Source organism: Taudactylus pleione, unplaced genomic scaffold, assembly GCF_031769625.1.
Source record: "Taudactylus pleione unplaced genomic scaffold, aTauple2 ptg000660l, whole genome shotgun sequence".
Classification (NCBI taxonomy): domain Eukaryota; kingdom Metazoa; phylum Chordata; class Amphibia; order Anura; family Myobatrachidae; genus Taudactylus; species Taudactylus pleione.
Genome location: NW_028285062.1, coordinates 2,769,198 through 2,790,977, shown reverse-complemented (window position 1 = coordinate 2,790,977; position 21,780 = coordinate 2,769,198). Strand labels below are relative to the sequence as shown.

General features: G+C 44.6%; 1 pseudogene; it reads right to left on the bottom strand.

Annotated features, from left to right (window-relative positions):
* Positions 1–14,569: 14,569 nt before the first annotated feature.
* LOC148478368 (uncharacterized) lies at positions 14,570–17,063 on the bottom strand (annotated as a pseudogene).
* Positions 17,064–21,780: the final 4,717 nt, after the last annotated feature.

Genomic DNA, 21,780 nt, shown 5'->3' with positions numbered 1-21,780 from the left:
GTATGCCCCCAGTAGTAGGGTCACTAGTAGTATGATCCCAGTAGTATGCCCCCAGTAGTAGTGTCCGTAGTAGTATGCCCCCAGTAGTAGGGTCACTAGTAGTATGATCCCAGTAGTATGCCCCCAGTAGTAGTGTCCTTAGTAGTGTGCCTCTAGTAGTAGTGTCCCTAGTAGCATGCCCCCAGTAGTAGTGTCTCTAGTAGTATGCCCCCAATAGTAGTGTCCCTAGTAGTATGCCCCTAGTAGTATGTCCCCATTAGTAATGCCCCTAGTAGTATGCCCCTAGTAGAAATGCCCCTAGTAGTTGTACCCCCATTAGTAGTGCCCCTAGTAGTATGTCCCCACTAGTAGTTCCCCCAGTAGTATGCCCCCACTAGTAGTGCCCCCAGTAGTAGTGCCCCTAGTATACACCCAGTAGTATGCCCCCATTACAAGTGCCCCTATTGGTATGCCCCCATTAGAAGTGCCCCCATTAGTTGTGCCCCTAGTAGTATGCCCCCATTAGTAGTGCCCCCCGTAGCACCACCTTACACACAAAGAAAAAAAACTTACCTGAATCCCCGTTCCTGCTTTGACCGCAGCCGCCCGCTCCTCTCTGCACTATGGGAGAGACATCATGACGTCCAAATGTCAAACCAAGCGCTCGCACGGGTGGTCGCTCGTAGCGAGTCTTCCGCCCCATATTTCCACAACCCCTCCCCTAGCTAACGAGCGTCCGAAATAGCGAGCGCACTACTCGTTTTTGGATGAAGTGTTCGCTCGCACAAGTACGACCGGAAGTAGGCCTGTCATTTGTCGATTGCCTTGTTTCTCCTTCGTTAAACATCCGTGAATATATTGGTCGCAATCATTACCTTAATTGACTTAATTGTTGGTCGAAAGTTTTCAATCTTGTTTCTTTTTTGAATGTCAATAAACTTTATTGTTTGTTTTGTGTTTTTTGGGTCCATAGAATCCGTCCGATTTTAACGGCAAACTTGTTTTTTTTCAATCCAATGGCAGTTTGTTTGTTTTTTTGCTAGCTTTTATTTTGGTTTCCAATTTTGAAATTGTTTTATTTCCAGCTTGTTGCTAACGCATCCAAATGCAGCAAGCCAATCATAAGTCACAATATATTTTTAGGGGTTGTTCACATGACTCACTCATTAACCAATAGAATTCTTCATGTTATTTATGAAAGTATATTAGCCAATCAAAATTTAGGGGTCCCTGTAATAAAACTGATTTGTGTAAAAAAAAAACCATTGCTATCATGAGAGCCAATGCTTTTACACGGCGTGAGCTGCTGGTGCTCACCAAAATTATTGATCGCCGTATAACGGACATGCCGCCCCCCGTCACCAACCAACGCAAGCGCCGGGTGTACGTGGATGTGCGGCGCAGGCTGCGGGCCATGGGATTTCGGAGGACCAGTGGTCGGATTTGCAACGCCGGTCTCCACACCTGCTTGCGCATCTTCGGATGAGGATCCGTCGCCGTAAGTGGATATTTGAATGTTTATATAGCTATGACAATCTGTTGTTACTTTTTGTCTTTGCTAATGTAAATTTGCATTAATGCGTGCGCATGTGTGCAGTATGTGTTTTTTTCGGGCTAAATGAGACCTTGTTAATGTTTTTTTTTTTTTAAATTTAATATTTTCTTTTGGGTTAATGTTTTACATTTAAAATGTTTTTTGGTGTACATATTTGCTAATATTACAAACTATACATCATTTAGGTCAGGAGCGGATCCAGAGACGGAGGCCTGCCCGACCCCTCTCCCCAACTCCCACCATCTCCTCCCCTGCCCACTCCTCCCAAATTTTGCCACCCTCCCCTGACCTGCTCATCCCTATTTCCCCTCCCTCTCCTGCTCCCCAAATCCAAATAACCCCTCCCTCCCCTGTCCTACCCATCCACATTCCCACACCCTCCCCTGATGCACCCACTCCTGAATCCAACCCCTCCCCTTTATCCCCCCCAGACATTTCGCCACCTCCTTCGCCCATCCACTGGCCCACCGGAGAAAGAGGATATGGGCCAACCTGGCCCTGAACCTGCAGGTATTTTGTATTTTGTGCCCTATATGCATACACTGTGGTATCCCTGCTTACAATCTAAGGGCAGTTCATTTTTTTTCTTTTTTTTTATCTTTTGTGTGGTATTTGTTCAAAAATTTGGCCCCAAATTGAATCTTTAATTTTTATTTTTAAAGTCGGTTTTTTATTTATTTTTAAAGTTTTTGGGAGTTTGTTTTCCTAACTTTTGGCCAAATTTATTCATGTTTCAAAACAAAATAAACTTTACAATAACCACATATGCCACAGCCAAATACAAGTTTCATTGTGATTTTTTAAATTTCTACACTAAAATCAATATACAAATGGTGTAAGGATTATTTAAGATCCCAAAGTGATTGTTCAAACCACTATTCTCATGTTCATGTTTTTTTTGTTTTTTTTTTGGTGCCAATTGGTAAGTTAGGCAAATTTATGTTACCACTATAGTTTAGCACCAAAATTAGCATGGTATGTAAACTTTATTTAAGGGTAAATCATACTGTTTTTCTTGTATGTTTTTTTTGAAAAATTCACATTTAATTAAAACTCATATTTGTCTTTCTACAGACCTAATAGGCGGGATCAAGCCATTTTGGGCCAGATAATGGCGATGAAGGGACATTTGGTCCAGCTGCTGGTCGCAATGGACCATTTAATTTTGTTTTTGTGAGATTAATTTTTTATGTTATTTTATTTTGTTAATAAAAACTGTTTCTTTAAACAAATCTCATTTATTGACTCCAAAATTAGCTCACAAGGTCAATCATTTTTTTTTGGGGTAAACATTTGGGTTTATGGAATTTGCATATGAAAATGCAAACAATGTGGCATACTATATTTTTGGAGTAAGTATTTTTAAAAATGTTAACTTTAAAAAAAAAGACATATTTGGACATTCCAATAATTTGGCCAATTGACATTAACTCCATAATGTTTTTCTAAAATTCCCTTATGTAATTATTTTATTTTTTTTCAAAAATATCCATGCAACTCCCAAAATAGGTAAAAAAATACGAAAAAAGGTAGGCCCAACTATGCAAACATGTTGTTAATTGTTATGTTGTTTTTAAAATTGTTTGTAAAAAAAAAAATTATAAAAAAAACACTTGTAAATTAAGTTAAAAGGTACTGTCCATTTACTGGTTTTTCATGTAAAAAAAACGAATAATTTTAAAATTTGTTAATTATACAATATCTCACAATAAAAACCAAATACACACAAATATTGGAAACAAAAAATCAAGAACTGGTTGAAGATGGTGCATGCCAACATGTTGTCCAAAAATCAGGTAAGAAACACATTTGTCCAGGTGTAAAGGTCATTCGTGAGTCATTAATGTCACAGGCGAGCATTTTCAGGAAGTAAGGTTGTTGTTTGGATTTTGCACAAAAAAAGGTTAAAATTCAAAACATAAGATAGTAAACACACAGAATTTTCAGTCTTCACAATGTCAACAAATGTAAAACCAAGGAAATTCAAATACCTGAAAAAGCGGGAAACGACCTCATTACGTATGGCCCCCCTGACACTCTCCTCCGACCAACCTCGGGGGGGCCATCTTCAGGCAAGGCATCCTCTGGCTGCATTGGGACACCACTCCTTATGGCGATGTTGTGAAATATCCCACACAGGACCACAATTTTGGAAACCATAGCCGGCAAATACATGAGGTCGCCACCAGAGCGGTGGAGGCATCTAAATCGGCCTTTTAAAAGGCCAATACAATGCTCCACCACCTGCCTGGTGGCAGTAAGTGCAGAATTATATTGAGTTTGTGGCCCTGGTGTGGGAACCAAATAAGGAGTGAGCAGCCAGGGCGTGCAAGGGTAACCACTGTTTCCTGTGAAAATAAAAAAACATTCAGTACCATTTCTAAGTCAACAGTGTTTGGTTTAAAAATTAGGGGTACCACTTACCCAGAAGCCACGGGTCACCAGCTTGTAGGTTGTTTAATTTGTGCCAAAGCACTGATTGCCGGATGACAAATGAATCATGTGCACTTCCTGGAAATTTGGCATTCAGGGACAGGATCTGGAGGGAGGCATCACATACCACCATTACGTTCATTGAATGGAAATGCTTGCGGTTCCTAAATATGGCCTCCAGCGCTGCTGGTGGTTGAAGTGGTATGTGAGTGCCGTCCACAACCCCTATGATGTGTGGGAAGCCTGCAATTTCGAAAAATTTCTGCTTCACCACATTAAGGGAACCCATATCCAATGGCATATTAATAAAATGATGGAGGTGCTTAAATAGTGTAGCCATTACCGCCCTCAGGATCCTTGAAAAGGAGGATTGGGAAATGCCTGCAACGATCCCAACTGTGGTCTGGAAGGATCCTGAGGTGCAAAAATGTAACACCAACATTAACTGCGTAAGTGGTGATATTGCTGTTGGATTGTTAATTTGCCTTTCAAGATCACTCTCTATTAATGAAAGAGTGTCTAGGATGATTTGGGGTGGTAGGCGATACCACCGTAAAACCACATCATCAGGCATTCCAAAAAGGGTGACACGTGTTCTAAATATCTGGGGCCTTGCACGCCTATGATGCCTACGCCTAGGAGGATGTTCAGGTTGGTCGGGGTCGTGGACCATCGCCACTATAATTCGCCCAACATCAATCTGAAATGTTAGACAATGAAGTTATTTTTACAACATTTAAAAATAAGAAAATATACTTATCGTTTTTACACATTAAGACGAATCTTACAGGGTTAGGCAGTGACATCTTGAAGTAAAGCCTACGAATTAGAAAGAAAAAAAAATTAACACAAAATAAAGACAGGCTAAGGCAAAAATATAAAGAATGCATGCACTACACAGATGTTGTTAGTGTATAATTTTATTCTAATAATCCAATGTACGCTAATGCCACAGACAGGAGCTGTGCAAAATATACGCAATAGAGGATACAAAATACCACTAAATGGTACGCTAACGCCACAGACAGGAGATGTGCAAAATATACGCAATAGAGGATACAAAATACCGCTAAATGGTATGCTAACGCCACAGACAGGAGATGTGCAAAATATACACAATAGAGGATACAAAATACCGCTAAATGGTATGCTAACGCCACAGACAGGAGATGTGCAAAATATACACAAGACATTTCGCATTTTTGATGGCCAAATAATCATTTCGGCCCAAAAATGCATAGTGAGACCCCTTAAAAAAACATGATAAATGTTAACAATAAACAGGGTCTAATGTATGTCAATAAACACTTACCGTACAAAGACGATCCCGAAAAATCGAAATGCAGTCCACAAGGCGAAAGGAGATAAATAAAATTAAAAAAAAAACCTAAAAAAAAAAAAAAACATTTTACAAATAAAAAACAAAAAAATTAAAACAAGCCAAATGCGACCCACCAAACTTACCTCAACACCAAAAAAAAGGCTTACAAAAAAAACAGAAAAATGTGAAAAAAAAAGACCACTCAACAACTCGCACCAAATCCAAACAACTTCACAAACCACAACTCCGCACCTATAACAACCTCCAACCACTTCAATCAACCCACCCCGAAACAAGGCCACAAAAAAGCCTTAAATAGACCTAACTTTCCCACTCAAATCAATGACGCACAATAGATGCGCCTGTATAATGCACACGCATCTATAAAAACGTCACGAGAGGCCACAATGGGTCTGCTGAATTCAAGGGTTTAATCATGTCCACTGAACAGCAGCAAAGCCAAAATCCAGGACCAAACAGTAAGTAGCTCCAAATGTAAAGTTAACACACAAAAAATAAAAAATAAACAATAATAATTGTTTTATTTTTTGTAAGGTGTTGAGACTGACAATGAGGAGGCTGCGGGGCCTAGTACCCAGGCCAGGGCCAAACGAAAAAGGCAGCCGCAATTCACAAGAAAGGAGATGGAGGCTTTGGTGCAAAAGTGCGTGGATAAATTGGCACAGGCACCCCGAAATATGGGTGCAAGCCAGAGATGGAAACTGTGGGAGGAAATAGCCAGTGCTGTCAATGGTGTTGGTGATGTTGTCCTTTCAACCAAAGAAGTCAAACGCCGGTACGTAAATGCTGTAACCTATTTCCACAATTCTAAAAACTTAGTTAAAAAACTAAACATACATTTTTAAACAACAGATGGAGCGACTTCAAATATCGGCTCAAACAAAAACTGGCTGATAGGGCTAGGCATGCAGTGGGGACAGGTGGTGGGCCAACCCCTGTGTCATTGGAGTTAACCGATTTGGAGGAACTGGCACAGGAGTGTGTGCAGGAAGAGGAGGTGTTTGGCGTGTCCAACATGGACACAGACATGCCAGACTTTGCGGCTCCACATGTTGCTGCAGGTTAAAAATGTTGGATCAACTTGTTTAAATACAAAGAAAAATGTACTAATATTTTTATGATCTCTCTTTTTCACACAGGCACAGAAGAGGACGAGTCTGCTCCAGAACTGAGGTTTGGCCGCAGTAGATCTGCTGGCTCCGCAGGGGAGGAAGCAGTATTTCCGTCTGGGGACCCTGTGGCGGACAGTCCAGGGCGTTCCCCCTCGCAGGCAGTGGGCCTCCTCACTGATCTCAATGATAAAACGGATAAAAACACAGAGATTCTGATGAGGATGGACGCTAATCTGCTACGGGTGGCGGACGGCCTGGAGGAAAACGCTGCGGTCAATGTCAGAATAGCTAATGTCCTGGAGCAGCTCATCCACCTGCGCATGTTGGAGCCATACTGATTATTGTACAAAAACTGTTAAATGATAATTACTATAATGGTGGTGCACAGTTTACAGTAAATACGGTCAAATATCTGAAAGTGACATTGTATTTGTTATACAGTATTATATACAGTAAGTGCACACCTGGTCTTTGATAGAAGCCTATTTATACTGGTATTTACTATGTGGGTTTTTCTTATTTCACTTTAAAGCTGTTTTCTATATAAAGGTGCAATATTCAATGTTATACTGCTTTAATACCGAAATTCCGGGTCTAACCCGGAGGTTGGAACAGGGTTCCAAACCGGATCAGACCTGGAATTTCCTCGGTGCCGACCCAGGATATTCCCGCGTCGGCGCCGTTCACACCGGAGCCGGGTCTGCAGAGACCCGGCTTTTCTGGTGTTGAAAGGGACGCTTGGAGATGAAGTCATCTCCAAGCACCACTGATCCCGGCCAATCAGCAGGCATGTGGCACGATCCAGGTCACCCTGACCCGGATCGCACCGTTTACACTGCAGGGTTTCACGGGTTATTCCTGTGTTAAACCCTGCAAGTTACCTGGGTTGGATTACCGGGTCACTCGACCCAGGAATCCAACCCTTTCCCCTTTTACTCCAAGGAGCTACCCGATATAACTCTGCAATAACAGGGTTTTAGCTTGGTGTGAAAGAGGTATTAGTCACCAAAAATATAAAATGATTACAGAACTTGCATTGGACACTAATTTCTATGTGGTGTTGTGGTTATTATTTTGTGATATTTGCTGTTGTCATTATGTAATAGGGAATTATTTTTTTAAAACTACTTTCTGCCACAATTGATACAAAGTTTGTCGTGCACAGTGAACCACAGTTAGCCGGCCTATCCCTACCATTGATGCCTCCAATATCAGGTCCCTATCTTATTCTTAAGTGTCAGTTTTACTTGAATTTTTTCTGAGTAAATTTTGTGCAATGTTTGATAAGGGAATGTGACACAGAATAAGCATGATAATTGCGCTACTCATGTCCTTTTACCTGGGGTGCCTCGGGACACTTGCAGGGGTGCGTCTGGTTGGTGGTCCAGCGCCATATCAAATTATTTGTGGTCAATCTAATGTAAATATATGGACAAACAGAAGCACAAACCTGTCCACCACCATGTAACTGAGCCTAAGGATGACAGGTCAGCAAAATTTACTACTCCCCGTACAGGGCCCCATTCGCTGCCCCCGGTGGCCGGCAGCCTACTGACACAGCTGGGCAGCCACTGGAGCATTAGTAGACTCCGGGCACTAGTGTGTGCCCGGAGTCTACTGCGCATGCGCAGAACACCGGGAAATTGGCTGCAGCGACCATTTTCTGGTGTTCTGAGCAGCACTGACACCCGACGCGAGACCACAGACAGGTAAGTTTAAAATAATCCCCCCGCACACACTGCACCCATTATAGATACGCCATTATTACATTTGTTTCTGAATTTCTCAATAACAAACTTAAACTTAGGGGTGCCGTGAAGACAATGCTAATACTCTAGGGCGCCGTGATTCAAAAAAGTTTGGGAACCACTGGCCTAAAGCTGGCCACACACTAGACCAACTTACATCCAACCAGCCAACTTGTTGATTGGTTGGAATGAAAACCTGGTAAGGTATGGGAGTAACTGATGATCAGCAATTTGCTCCCAAACTCCGGAAAATGGACAAAAACTGTTGTTTGAACAAATTGTTTAGATCAAACATTTAACAAACTTGTCTGACCATTTTCATCTGTTTTCTGGCATTTAGGAGCAAATTGCTGATCATCAGTTACTCCCAAACATTAACAGATTTTCATTCCAACCAATCAACAAGTTGGCTGGTTGGACAGATAATCTTTTGATGTGTGGCCAGCTTAAGGTATGGCATTTTAATTATGAATGGAAGTGAGTATAGTTATTTGCCTAGGTTAGAAAATTGCTATCTTAGCATTCAGCTAACATTTTAATGTATAAAATCCACCATCTCTACCTTATATTTAAAAAACAATATGTTTCCAATAAAAATTAAGTACAGTCCTGCAAAATTAATTAATCCCAATACCAACAAGTTATTGATTACATATTTTGCAACAACCCATGTAAGCTGATCGATACATGTAGATGTCATCCCAGTATTTTATATGATTAAAGACGGAGTTTACAATCTCACTATAACATAAAAGCACATTAGTAATTATATTAGCTGGAATAACCCAGTAATGTAAAAAAATTTAAAATCCTGTATTTATTTTTCAACGAAATCTGTGACATAAATCATCGTTTAGTAATTAATGGAGGTTGGTTCAGTTAGAGATAATTTATACTTTATCTACCAAATCTCCTGCATCAATTAATTGTGGTTTTAACATTTCCAGTTTATTTGAAGACGATTGTCTGTAATGCTCCCTGTAACACCATCACAGTAACCAATGTCACATAGAATGAATACATTATACCTTCTATCAGATGGGAGCTGTCACGTGTGCAAATCAATTAACAATTATAATATAAATATAATAAAGACCCAGAGACATAGAGTTGTTAAAAATTACTGTTTGCTAATAATTTCATTTTTTATGGATGGGGTGCATGACACATTACATTCATGATGCCATCCACCCCACCACCCGCCGCATGCAGGCCAGCGTTAGCCACGCCGGTAGGCATGAAGAACCCCACAGAGGACATTCTGCGCATGCTGTGGGGGTGCTGGGAAAGATCCAATTGGATGTCTCTCACCGCACTCTGCCAATAGAAGCCCGTGGGCTTCTATAGGGTAACGCCAATCAGGAGATGGCATTACCCACCATAACTAAGCCCCGGAGTTCATCACATTCCGCAATTGGTGCTTATGAGGAATGCGGTCAAACCCGCATATTAAGAGTTTTACTGCATTTCTCCCCTTGCTGCATGCCGCCTTATATATTTAAGGAAAAGTATGGCGGCAAAGAAAGGACGGCCAGAATCAGCACAATCCACAATAACAACCAATAACATGCATTGTAGGTGGATACCGCCCAAGGTGCACAACTATAGCACAGCTATAACACTACAAAGGGTACGCATTCAACCTTCCAACTTGACTATCCACCCCTTTAAGCAATGATACTGGTTGACGAAATATGAGTAGGATTGAGGAGAGTTAAGATTACTGTTTTTTTACTGACTGATTGTGTTTAAATGGCAGCCTTGTTGCTGGGTAATTTGCTTTCAGTGTGAATATGGTCAGCTGCTTCCCAGGGCCAGTCATATAGTTTGGGGGAGTGGTTATAGCAGCCTATATAGGAGACTGTGGTCCTTGGGATCAGCCTCTTTGCAGGATTCTCGGAACCCACCATCCCTCCCTGATATTTGGTTGTGCATTAACCTTGTTTCTCAATTCAGGGGAGGCACAGCAGGGCAGGAGTACGCTGCAGCTCAGTGGCTTTATGGGGCGCAAGATAACTGTGGGGGCACTTGCCCTCGATGTACATGGCAAATTTGTCCTGCTCCGCACTGGGGGACCCGGGCGTTTTTGCACGAAGCGCCTCGGATTGGCCCAGGAGGGCAGTGAGTCCTCACGGCTTAAGTGCGTCTAGAAGGGGGAACGTGTTAGTCGTCCCCTGAGTATTTTGGAGTAAGTTAAAAGCTAGAACTGAGTCTGCAGCGTCTCTTTGCCACCCTGGTTAGGTTGATTGATTCAATTATAAATAAAAGCTGTGACCTTTTTAGCCAAGCTATGGTGTCTGTGTCTTTATTTGTAGTTAAGTTAAGTAAGCTAATCAAGGTTGATAAGGTTTGGAGGTAATAAACATATGTAATTCTTATGTCCCCATTAGAATGGTACTGCCAACTAGCCAGTCAACGAAGGGAGCGCACCCAAAATGAAACAATTGCACCCAGACTGGTGACGTGCCGTTCTTACCTGACATAAAATAGCCAACCATAAACTGCAAACCCAACCAACAAAACTAAAATGGGAAGGATGGTGGGAAGACTGAAACAAAGAGGCCAAAACACACTCCCGCAACACCATACTGTGTGCTGACTACGGGCCTGATTCAGAGCCAGATGCTCTTTGAGAGCGCTCGCTCTAAATCGGCGTCCCTGTTTTTTTTTTAAGACGGCCTCATGGCCTCTCGCTAAGCTGTGGGTGACCACAGCGACGTCGCTGGCCGGGTCTCGCGCATGCTGGAGCCGGTTCTGGTATGGCAATGCGCAGTGGGGGACCATCGACCCACTTGCGAGCGCTGTGCGCTCGTGAGCGAGTCTGAATCAGGTCCTTTGTGCAGTGATCAGCACCCATGACAACTCCATCCTAAAAGTTTAAAGTTTAAACCACCTGTCACATATCAGAATCTCAGCCTTACTTATCCTTTCTGTCGGAGTTATATCATGGTGTCCAGCACCTCTCCTGCCTGCCAGTGGCATTTCATGGTGTCAGCATCTCCATTTGTTTACAAACTTCCTTACTGAAGATTTGGCGAACATCTCCCTCCATTGAACAAAAAGTAGAAAAGAGAGGGGATTATTACTCAGTGCACTTATCTTCCACTAACAAGCAAATGGTTACTGCCAAATGATAATAATAGAAAATAAAATATAACTTTTATTATACATCTATTTAAAATAATTAGTGAAATATTAAAATTGTGTAAACAAACAGTGCAAGTGTTATTAAAATTCTTCCATACTGGAAAAAATGTGCCCTCACGTAACCAGCAAGTTATTGATATTGTGAATATTTAACTATTCATTGATTGAATGGTTGTTTGTTCTTAATTATATAATAAAAGGTTATTAATACCTCTTTGTGAATGTATTATTTGTGTCTATTTATACAGTGTCTTGAATTGTCTCAGATAATTTTGAGTATATAACTGTTACTTAATTGCCATTAATGCAACACACTGTATCTAAATCTGGATACATCGCTCCTTGTTCATTATAGCATAGCCAAATTAATGTGAATATTATATTGAATGGTATAGCAGATGTTATTTGAAATTATATTGATGTTTATAGTCATATTCTCATTATTCCATCACCTGCTTCTGTGTATGGAGTGGGAGCGTTACTGATATTTATGTCAGCACTTTATATCATCAATCTGCTATAAACCTAGCAGAAAGCATCTAGCCGTATATACTTATTATCTGCTATTGCGCAGACGGCGATGCTCTGTATTGATCTTTGCCACTATTTTGCAACACAACCTTCACAGGTAATACTCTAATACTTGAGTCAATTTAACTATTCATATACCCACTGTGAGGTCTGCAAATAATTCCTATAGTGGCTTTCTGCTGACTCCTAAATAAGACCGCTCTTCTATTCCATACACTATTAATCCCTGTGGCTGTGCATACAAGCAGGCTAATAACCGATACTATTTTACACTGCGTCTTTCACATAATTGAAATAGCAACCGGACTAACCATTGGAATACTCATTGTGTTCACTACTAAATTATGTCAGATCTCAGGAGCTGCACTCACATGATATTTCCTACCAATAGAGGGACAGAGTGCCATATTTTAGCCATCCCCTGTGAGTTGCTGGTGGTCAATATAACTCACTTCTTCTGAAGAGGATTCTGCCTGACTCCTGGCTTCAGCTGTTTTGCTTCTGTTTTTGTGTTCACCTGCAAGTGCTCCCATTTATCCACAAGCTACTACTTTTATCCTGCAAGTGCTCCTGTCATAGGCAAGTTCTGTGCACACTGGCAAGTACTCCTGTTATCTGCATGTACTTGTGTGCACCTGCAATCACTCCTGTCATCTGCAAGTTCTGTGCACACTTGCAAGTGCTCCTGTTATCTGCATGTAATGTGTGTGCACCTGCAATCGCTCCTGTCATCGGCAAGTTCTGTGCACACTGGCAAGTACTCCTGTTATCTGCATGTAATTTGTGTGCACCTGCGAACGCCCCTGTCATCTGCAAGTTCTGTGCACACTGGCAAGTACTCCTGTTATCTATATGTACTTGTGTGCACCTGCAATCGCTCCTGTCATCGGCAAGTTCTGTGCACACTGGCAAGTGCCCCTGTTATCTGCATGTAATGTGTGTGCACCTGCAATCGCCCCTGTCATCTGCAAGTTCTGTGTACACTGGCAAGTGCTGTTATCTGCATGTACTTGTGTGCACCTGCAATTCTTCCTGTCACTTGCAAGTTCTGTGTACACTGACAAGTGGTGTTATCTGCATGTACTTGTGTGCACCTGCAATCGCTCCTGTCATCTGCAAGTTCTGTGTAAACTGGCAAGTGCTCCTGTTATCTGCATGTAATGTGTGCGAACCTGCAATTCTTCCTGTCACTTGCAAGTTCTGTGCACACTGGCAAGCGCTTCTGTCATCTGCATATACTTGTGTGCACCTGATATTGCTCCTGTCATCTGCAATTTCTGTGCACACTGGTAAGTGCCACTATCACCTGCATGTACTTGTATGCATCTGCGATTGCCCCTGTCATCAGCAAGTTCTGTGCACACTGGCAAGTGCTCCTGTTATCTGCATGTACTTGTGTGCAACAGCAATCGCTCCTGTCATCTGCAAGTTCTGTGCACATTGGCAAGTGCTCCTGTCACCTGCATGTACTTGTGTGCACCTGCAATCGCTCCTGTTGGTTCTGTGCACACTGTCAAGTGCTCCTGTTATCTGCATGTACTTGTGTGCACCTGCAATCGCTCCTGTCATCTGCAAGTTCTGTGTACACTGGCAAGTGTGAAGATACCGGGTGACCTGGGTATCCTGGGGTTCAGGGATCACACAGTGGAGCGGGTTATACTGAAGGATTGGTGAACTTTATTCATGGAGACACAGAAATGCAGCAAACAGTAAGCAGGGTTATATCATTACAGTCCACTCAGAGTTCAGCAAAGTCCTTTCCAGTTGCTATATATCTCCTCCCTACCTGGCCAGCAATGTCAGATGTAACAGGGCACAGAGGGCTGCTATATATCTTAAGACACTGAGAGGGGACAACACCCCAACTTTCAGAGTCACACTATACTCACACACTATCCCAAAATTCCCCTTGCTGCACCACCCTACTTCCCTCTCTCTCACTCATTGGTGGGCTCAGGTGTCAGTCTTTGCAGAGAGGAAGGAGGAGGGCTTTTAGATGGCACTATGACCCCCAAAGCTAGCATCTCCTCTCTCTCAGCCTTTACCTGCCTCATAACACCCGGAGTCATCCGGTAAGCGACTTGTCGGATGGGTCTAGCACTTCCAGTGTCCACATGGTGGGCGGTCAGATGAGTTTGACCAGGTAGACAAGAAAACTGGGCCTGTTCAGCCTCTAAGATCCTCCACATCTCCTGCTGCTGGGCTGCATTCAACTGTTGTCCCACCTGGACTGATTCCACTCCTTTCTTCTCTTTAGCAGCTCCCAAAAGGTCAAGCAATGAATCAGTTTCTGGTGTCTCCATCGGAGGACAACATACCGCCATTGTTACTGCTTGACGATCACGATAGGCCTTAATTCGATTTATATGGAAGGTGCGTAGGTGCTTCCCTCCCTTATCCAGGGTAATCATGTAATTGACCGGTCCGGTGCACCTTACCATGGTATATGGTTCTTCCCACGTGGCCTGCAGTTTGTTTCTTCGCACTGGATAAGCACCATTACTTTTTGCCCTGGATGCAACTCTCGGTCTTGAGCGTGGGTGTCATACCATTCCTTTTGTCTCTCTTGTGATTCCCTGAGATGCTCTTGGGTTAACTGTAGCAATCTTCTCATGCAGTTCCGCATATTCTCCACATATTGTAAAATGGGCTGCTGGTGTTCTTGGAAAGTTCCCTCTCAGCTCTCTTTGACCAGGTCTAGAGGCCCTTGCACTTTTCGGCCCTACAAAAGTTCAAATGGGGAATATCCAGTAGATGCCTGAGGGACTTCCCGATAAGCAAATAGAAGCTGTTGCAGGGCTCTCTCCAAGTCCCTCCCTTCGGACTGCACGTAAGCTTGTAGAAGTCTTTTTTGCGTTCCATTGAATTGTTCACAGAGTCCGTTCATCTGCGGATGATAAGAGGTGGTCCGAAGAGGTCGAACCCCCCACTTTTTCCACAGGGTTTGCATTAGTTCACCTTGGAATTGGGGTCTTTGATCTGTGATGATTTTCTGTGGGTATCCAAGCTGACTGAATATGTCTGTCAATGCTTGCACAACATGTAATGTGTCAATATAGGACAGGGCCACAGCCTCAGGATAGCGTGTAGCAAAGTCCACCAGCGTTAGAATGTACTTTTTTCCCATATGACTGGGAATAGCTAATGGTCCGACTAGGTCTATGGCAACATGGGCAAAGGGTTCCCCTATAATAGGTAATGGGTGCAGAGGAGCTTTTCGCTGGGGCTTCCCTAGTCTCTGGCAGGTATCTCAGGTGTCTCGATGCTGCTTAACGTCTCCAGAGATCCGTGGCCAGAAGAAATTCTGCAACAGTCGGGCCAGTGTTTTACGCATGCCAAAATGCCTGACCACTGGAATGTCATGAGCAAGGGCTAGTAATTGTGCTCTGTATGGTGTAGGTACCACCAACTGTTTAGTGGGCATGACTGTTTCCTGTCCAGAATGAGGAATGACTACTCGGTACAGCAATTCCTCTTCCCAAACTATCTTGCTCACAACAGCTGTTTCCAATTCCATGTCAGCTGCACTCCTTAATTTACTTAGGGAAGGGTCTGTCCTTTGGGCCTGTCGAAACTCGCTCCGGTCCACCTCCCCCAAGTCTATCTCTGAAGTACTGGACAAGGGACTGGAATCACTCACCATTGTGGTTGGGGTAGGTTGGTTCTGTTCTTAATCTGTCACCTGGGTCACTGCTCTTTGGGTTTGGCTCCGGGTCACCACTTGAATGAAGCTTGTCACCAGTCCCTGTCCCAGATCATTCCAAAAAATGACCTTGGCTGGTAGCCCCTTGAGTACTCCGTCCTCCATGATTCCTTGATCGGCTCCCCAGTCGAGATGTATCTTGGCGACAGGGATATCGGTTTGTTGTCCCCCGGGGGTGGCAATTCGTACATACTGTCCAGGAATCACCCGGGAGGAAGGAATCAGGTCTGGCTCAATCAATGTGAGTGAGGCCTCAGAATCTTGTAGGCCCTGTACCAACTGGTCCTCTACCAACACAGGCTGTAAGTACCCCTGCATATTCTGAGGAGTTGCCTGCTCCTCCCCCAGAACCAGGTCTACAATATACACCCCATCCATCATCTCAACCGCATCTGACTGGATGACTGCATCGCAATAATCCTCCATGGGGTAACATACCACAGAGACTGGGGCTGGTCTAGTCCCTCAACAAGTGTCCTGGTTGATTGCAGCGGTAACACTTCTGAGGGTCTGGGTTAGCCACTTTGAATCTGGGTAGTTGATAAGAGATGTTTTTGATAGGGCCTCCTTTACTACTATCATTGATGCGTGGTTCTCTGTCAGGGAGCTTCTCCACTCGTGGGGGTCTTGTACCACCTGTTGCACTGAAGACTCTCCATTGGGGACGGTTAGCTATATATTCATCAGCCCATTCTGCAGCTTGTTCAGGTGTGCTGGGCTTCCGGTCTGCAACCCACTCCCGTATCTCTGGTGCCATCTTAATCATTAGTTGTTCTACCACGATTAGGTTGACGAGCTGCTCCACGGTAGAGGCCTGTCTACCCTCGAGCCATTTTCCACAAGCTTGCCGTAGCTGACTGGCAACCTCTTGGTAGGAAGCAGTCCCACTTTTGCTCAGTGTCCTGAATTTGAGATGATAAGATTCTGCAGTGATCTGAAACTTAGCCAGCAATGCCTTCTTTATGCAGGTGTAGACTCCACATTCCTGGGGAGTTAGAGCCCTGTAGGCTTTCAAAGCCCTACCGGTGAGACTTGGCCCCAAGTACTTGGGCTATTCAGTTTGCTCTATCCCATGCACTCCCATGAGATTCTCAAAGATCTGGAGTTGAGTGTCAATGTCGGTTTCATTCTCTCGGAATGTGGGAACATCCTTAAATCCCAAGCACCGCTTCTCTTGTTCAGCCCCTCTGGGCGACAGCACAGTTTCGCTGCTAGTAGGGATTTGTACCCCTAATATCGCTTGGATCACTCCAGCTGTCTCTTGTTTAGTTGCACTTTCACCTAGCACCCCCAGGCAGCTCTGTAGTAGGGCGGGAGTAGCGGTGGTTGACTCGGGTAACCGACTGGAAGAACTGCATCCACTGCCTGTCAGCCCTTCTTCATCGTCATTCAGGTGGTCGCTATCCTCTGGGTGTGCACGATCCCACTCCAACAACCGCAGTACGAGTATCTCCCAGGTGTCAGTCCCATTATATGCAATTATCTTCATCCTGCAAAATCCTTGCGGGTGCAGTTTCTGGGCTGTCTGGTCAGAGTTTAGCAAAGTCCTTTCCAGCTGCTGTATATCTCCTCCCTACCTAGCCAGCAATGTCAGGTGTAACAGGGCACAGAGAGCTGCTATATATCTTAAGACACTGAGAGGGGACAACACCCCAACCTTCAGAGTCACACTGTACTCACACACTATCCCACAATTCCCCTTGCTACACCACCCTACTTCCCTCTCTCTCACTCATTGATGGGCTCAGCTGTCAGTCATTGCAGAGAGGAAGGAGGAGGGCTTTGTAATGTAACAGGAACACTCCCTTGCTGTCTGCTGCTGACAAGTTTCCTGTATGAGACATGCAGACTGAGGGCTTCAATTTAAAAACACAGAAATGGGTCATGGGGTTAACTCTTTTCAACATGCAGGCAAGTCCTACAAGTCCTTTTCTCATGTCTCCTCACAGCAAGTTCTCCTGTTATCTGCATGTACTTGTGCACCTGCAATCGCTCCTGTCATAGGCAAGTTCTGTGCACATTGGCAAGTCCTCCTGTCACCTGCATGTACTTGTGTGCACCTGCAATTGCTCCTGTCATTGGCAAATTCTGTGCACACTGACAAGTGCTCCTGTTATCTGCATGTACTTGTGTGCACCTGAAATTGCTCCTGTCAGTTCTGTGCACACTGGAAACTGCTTCTGTTATCTGCATGTACTTGTGTGCACCTGCAATCACTCCTGTCATAGGCAAGTTCTGTGCACACTGGCAAGTGCTTCTGTTATATCTGCATGTAGTTTGTGTGCACCTGCGATCGCCCCTGTCATCTGCAAGTTCTGTGTACACTGGCAAGTGCTCCTGTTATCTGCATGTACTTGTGTGCACCTGCAATCGCCCCTGTCATCAGCATGTATTTGTGTGCACCTACATTCACTCCTGTCATCTGCAAGTTCTGCGTACACTGGCAAGTGCTCCTGTTATCTGCATGAACTTGTGTGCACCTGCGATCGCCCCTGTCATCAGCAAGTTCTGTGCACACTGGCAAGTGCTCCTGTTATCTGCATGTACTTGTGTGCACCTGCAATCACTCCTGTCATCTGCATGTACTTGTGTGCACCTGCAATCGCTCCTGTCATCTGCAGATTCTGTGCACACTGGCAAGTGCTCCTGTTATCTGCATGTACTTGTGTGCACCTGCGATCTCTCCTGTCATCTGCAAGTTCTGTGCACACTGGCAAGTGCTCCTGTAATGTGCATGTACTTGTATGCACCTGCGATCGCCACTATCATCAGCAAGTTCTGTGCACACTGGCAAGTACACCTGTTATCTGCATGTACTTGTGTGCACCTGCTATCGCTCCTGTCATCTGCAAGTTCTGTGCACACTGGCAAGTGCTCCTGTTATCTGCATGTACTTGTGTGCATCTGCAATCGCTCCTGTCATAGGCAAGTTCTGTGCACACTGGCAAGTGCTCCTGTCACCTGCATGTACTAGTGTGCACCTGCAATCGCTACTGTCGGTTCTGTGCACACTGGAAAGTGCTCCTGTTATCTGCATGTACTTGTGTGCACCTGGAATCGCTCCTGTCATAGGCAAGTTCTGTGCACACTGGCATGCGCTCCTCTTATCTGCATATACTTGTGTGCACCTGCAATCGCTCCTGTCTTCTGCAAATCCTGTTCACACTGGCAAGTGCTCCTATTATCTGCATGTACTTGTATGCATCTGCAATCGCTCCTGTCATAGGCAAGTTCTATGCACATTTGCAAGTGCTCCTGTCACCTGCATGTACTAGTGTGCACCTGCAATCACTACTGTTGGTTCTGTGCACAGTGGAAAGTGCTCCAGTTATCTGCATGTACTTGTGTGCACCAGAAATTGCTCCTGTCATTGGCAAGTTCTGTGCACACTGGCAAGTGCTACTGTTATCTGCATGTACTTGTGTGCACCTGAAATTGCTCCTGTCATTGGCAAGTTCTGTGCACACTGGCAAGTGCTCCTGTTATCTGCATGTACTTGTGTGCACCTGCGATCGCCCTTGTCATCTGCATGTACTTGTGTGCACCTGCATTCACTTCTTGCATCTGCAAGTTCTGTCTACACTGGCAAGTGCTCCTGTTATCTGCATGTACTTGTGTGCACCTGCGAACGCCCCTGTCATCAGCAAGTTCTGTGCACATTGGCAAGTGCTCCTGTTATCTGCATGTACTTGTGTGCACCTGCAATCGCCCCTGTCATCAGCAAGTTCTGTACACACTGGTAAGTACTCCTGTTATCTGCATGTACTTGTTTGCACCTGTGATCGCCCCTGTCATCTGCAAGTTCTGTGCACACTGGCAAGTGCCCCTGTTATCTGAATGTACCTGTGTGCATCTGCAATCACTCCTGCAACCTGAATGTACCTGTGTGCAACTGCAATCACTCCTGTCATCTGCAAGTTCTATGCACACTGGCAAGTGCTCCTGTCACCTGCATGTACTTGTGTGCATGTGCGATGCCCCTGTCATCTGCAAGTTCTGTGCACACTGGCAAGTGCTTCTGTTATCTGCATGTACTTGGGTGCACCTGCAATCGCCCCTGTCATCAGCAAGTTCTGTGCACACTGTCAAGTGCTTCTTATATCTGCATGTTCTTCTGTGCACCTGCAATCTCTCCTGTCATCTGCAGATCCTGTGCACACTGGCAAGCGCTCCTGTTATCTGCATGTACTTGTATGCATCTGCAATCGCTCCTGTCATCTGCAAGTTCTGTGCACACTGGCAAGTGCTCCTGTTATCTGCATGTACTTGTGTGCATCTACAACCGCTCCTGTCATAGGTAAGTTCTGTGCACACTGGCAAGTGCTCCTTTTATCTGCATGTACTTGTGTGCATTGGAATCGCACCTGTCATTGGCATGTTCTTTGTACATTGGGAAGTGCTCCTGTTATCTGCATGTACTTGTGTGCACCTGCAATCGCTCCTGTCATAGGCAAGTTCTGTGCACATTGGAAAGTGCTCCTGTCACCTGCATGTACTAGTGAGCACCTGCAATCGCTACTGTCGGTTCTGTGCACAGTGGAAAGTGCTCCTGTTATCTGCATGTACTTGTGTGCACCTGAATTGCTCATGTCATTGGCAAGTTCTGTGCACACTGGCAAGTGCTTCTCTTATCTGCATGTACTTGTGTGCATTTGCAATCGCTCCTGATGTAGGCAAGTTCTGTGCACATTGGCAAGTGCTCCTGTCACCTGCATGTACTAGTGTGCACCTGCAATCGCTACTGTCAGTTCTTTGCACAGTGGAAAGTGCTCCTGTTATCTGCATGTACTTGTGTGCACCTGAAATTGCTCCTGTCATCGGCAAGTTCTGTGTACACTGGCAAGTTCTGTTATCTGCATATACTTGTGAGCATCTGCAATTGCTCCTGTCATCGGCAAGTCCTATGGACACTGGCAAGTGCTGTTATCTGCATGTACTTGTGTGTACTTGCAATTGCTCCTGTCATTTGCATGATCTGTGCACACTGGCAAGCCCTCCTATCACCTGCATGTACTAGTGTGCACCAGCAATTGTTCCTGTCATCTGCAATTTCTGTGTACACTAGCAAGTGCTCCTGTCACCTCCATGTACTTATGTGCACCTGCAATTGATCCTGTCATCGGCAATTTCTGTGCACACTGGCAAGTGCTCCTGTTATCTGCATGTGCTTGTGTGCACCTGAAATTGCTCCTGTCATTGGCAAGTTCTGTGCACACTGGCTAGTACTCTTGTTATCTGCATGTACTTTTGTGCATTGGAGTCGCATCTGTCATTGGAAGTTCTTTGTACACTGGGAAGTGCTCCTGTTATCTGCATGTACTTGTGTGCACATGCAATCGCTCCTGTCATCTGCAAGTTCTGTGCACACAGGCAAGTGCTCCTGTTATCTGCATGTACTAGTGTTCACCTGCAATCGCTACTGTCAGTTCTGTGCACAGTGGAAAGTGCTCCTGTTATCTTTATGTGCTTGTGTGCACCTGAAATTGCTCATGTCATTGGCAAGTTCTGTGCACACTGGCATGTGCTCCTCTTATCTGCATGTACTTGTGTGCATCTGCAATCGCTCCTGTCATAGGCAAGTTCTGTGCACATTGGCAAGTGCTCCTGTCATCTGCATGTACTAGTGTGCACCTGCAATCACTACTGTCGGTTCTGTGCACAGTGGAATGTGCTCCTGTTTTCTGCATGTACTTGTGTGCACCTGTAATTGCTCCTGTCATCGGCAAGTTCTGTGCACACTGCAAGATCTGTTATCTGCATGTACTTGTGTGCACCTGCAATTGCTCCTGTCATCGGCAATTTCTATGCACACTGGCAAGTGCTCTTGTTATCTGCATGTAATTGTGTGCACCTGCAGTCGCTCCTGTCATCAGCAAGTTCTGTGCACACTGGTAAGTGCTGCTCTTATCTGCAAGTACATGTGTGCACCTGCGATTGCTCCTGTCATCTGCAAGTTCTGAGCACACTGGCAAGTGCTCCTGTTATCTGCATGTACTTGTGTTCACCTGCAATCGCTCCTGTCATCAGCAAGTTCTTTGCACACTGGCAAGTGCTCCTGTCACCTGCTTGAACTTGTATGCAGTTGCGATTGCCCCTGTCATCAGCAAGTTCTGTTCACACTGGCAAGTGCTCCTATTATTTGCATGTACTTGTGTGTACCTGCAATTGCTCCTGTCATCGGCAAGTTCTGTGCACACTGGCAAGTGCTCTTGTTATCTGCATATACTTGT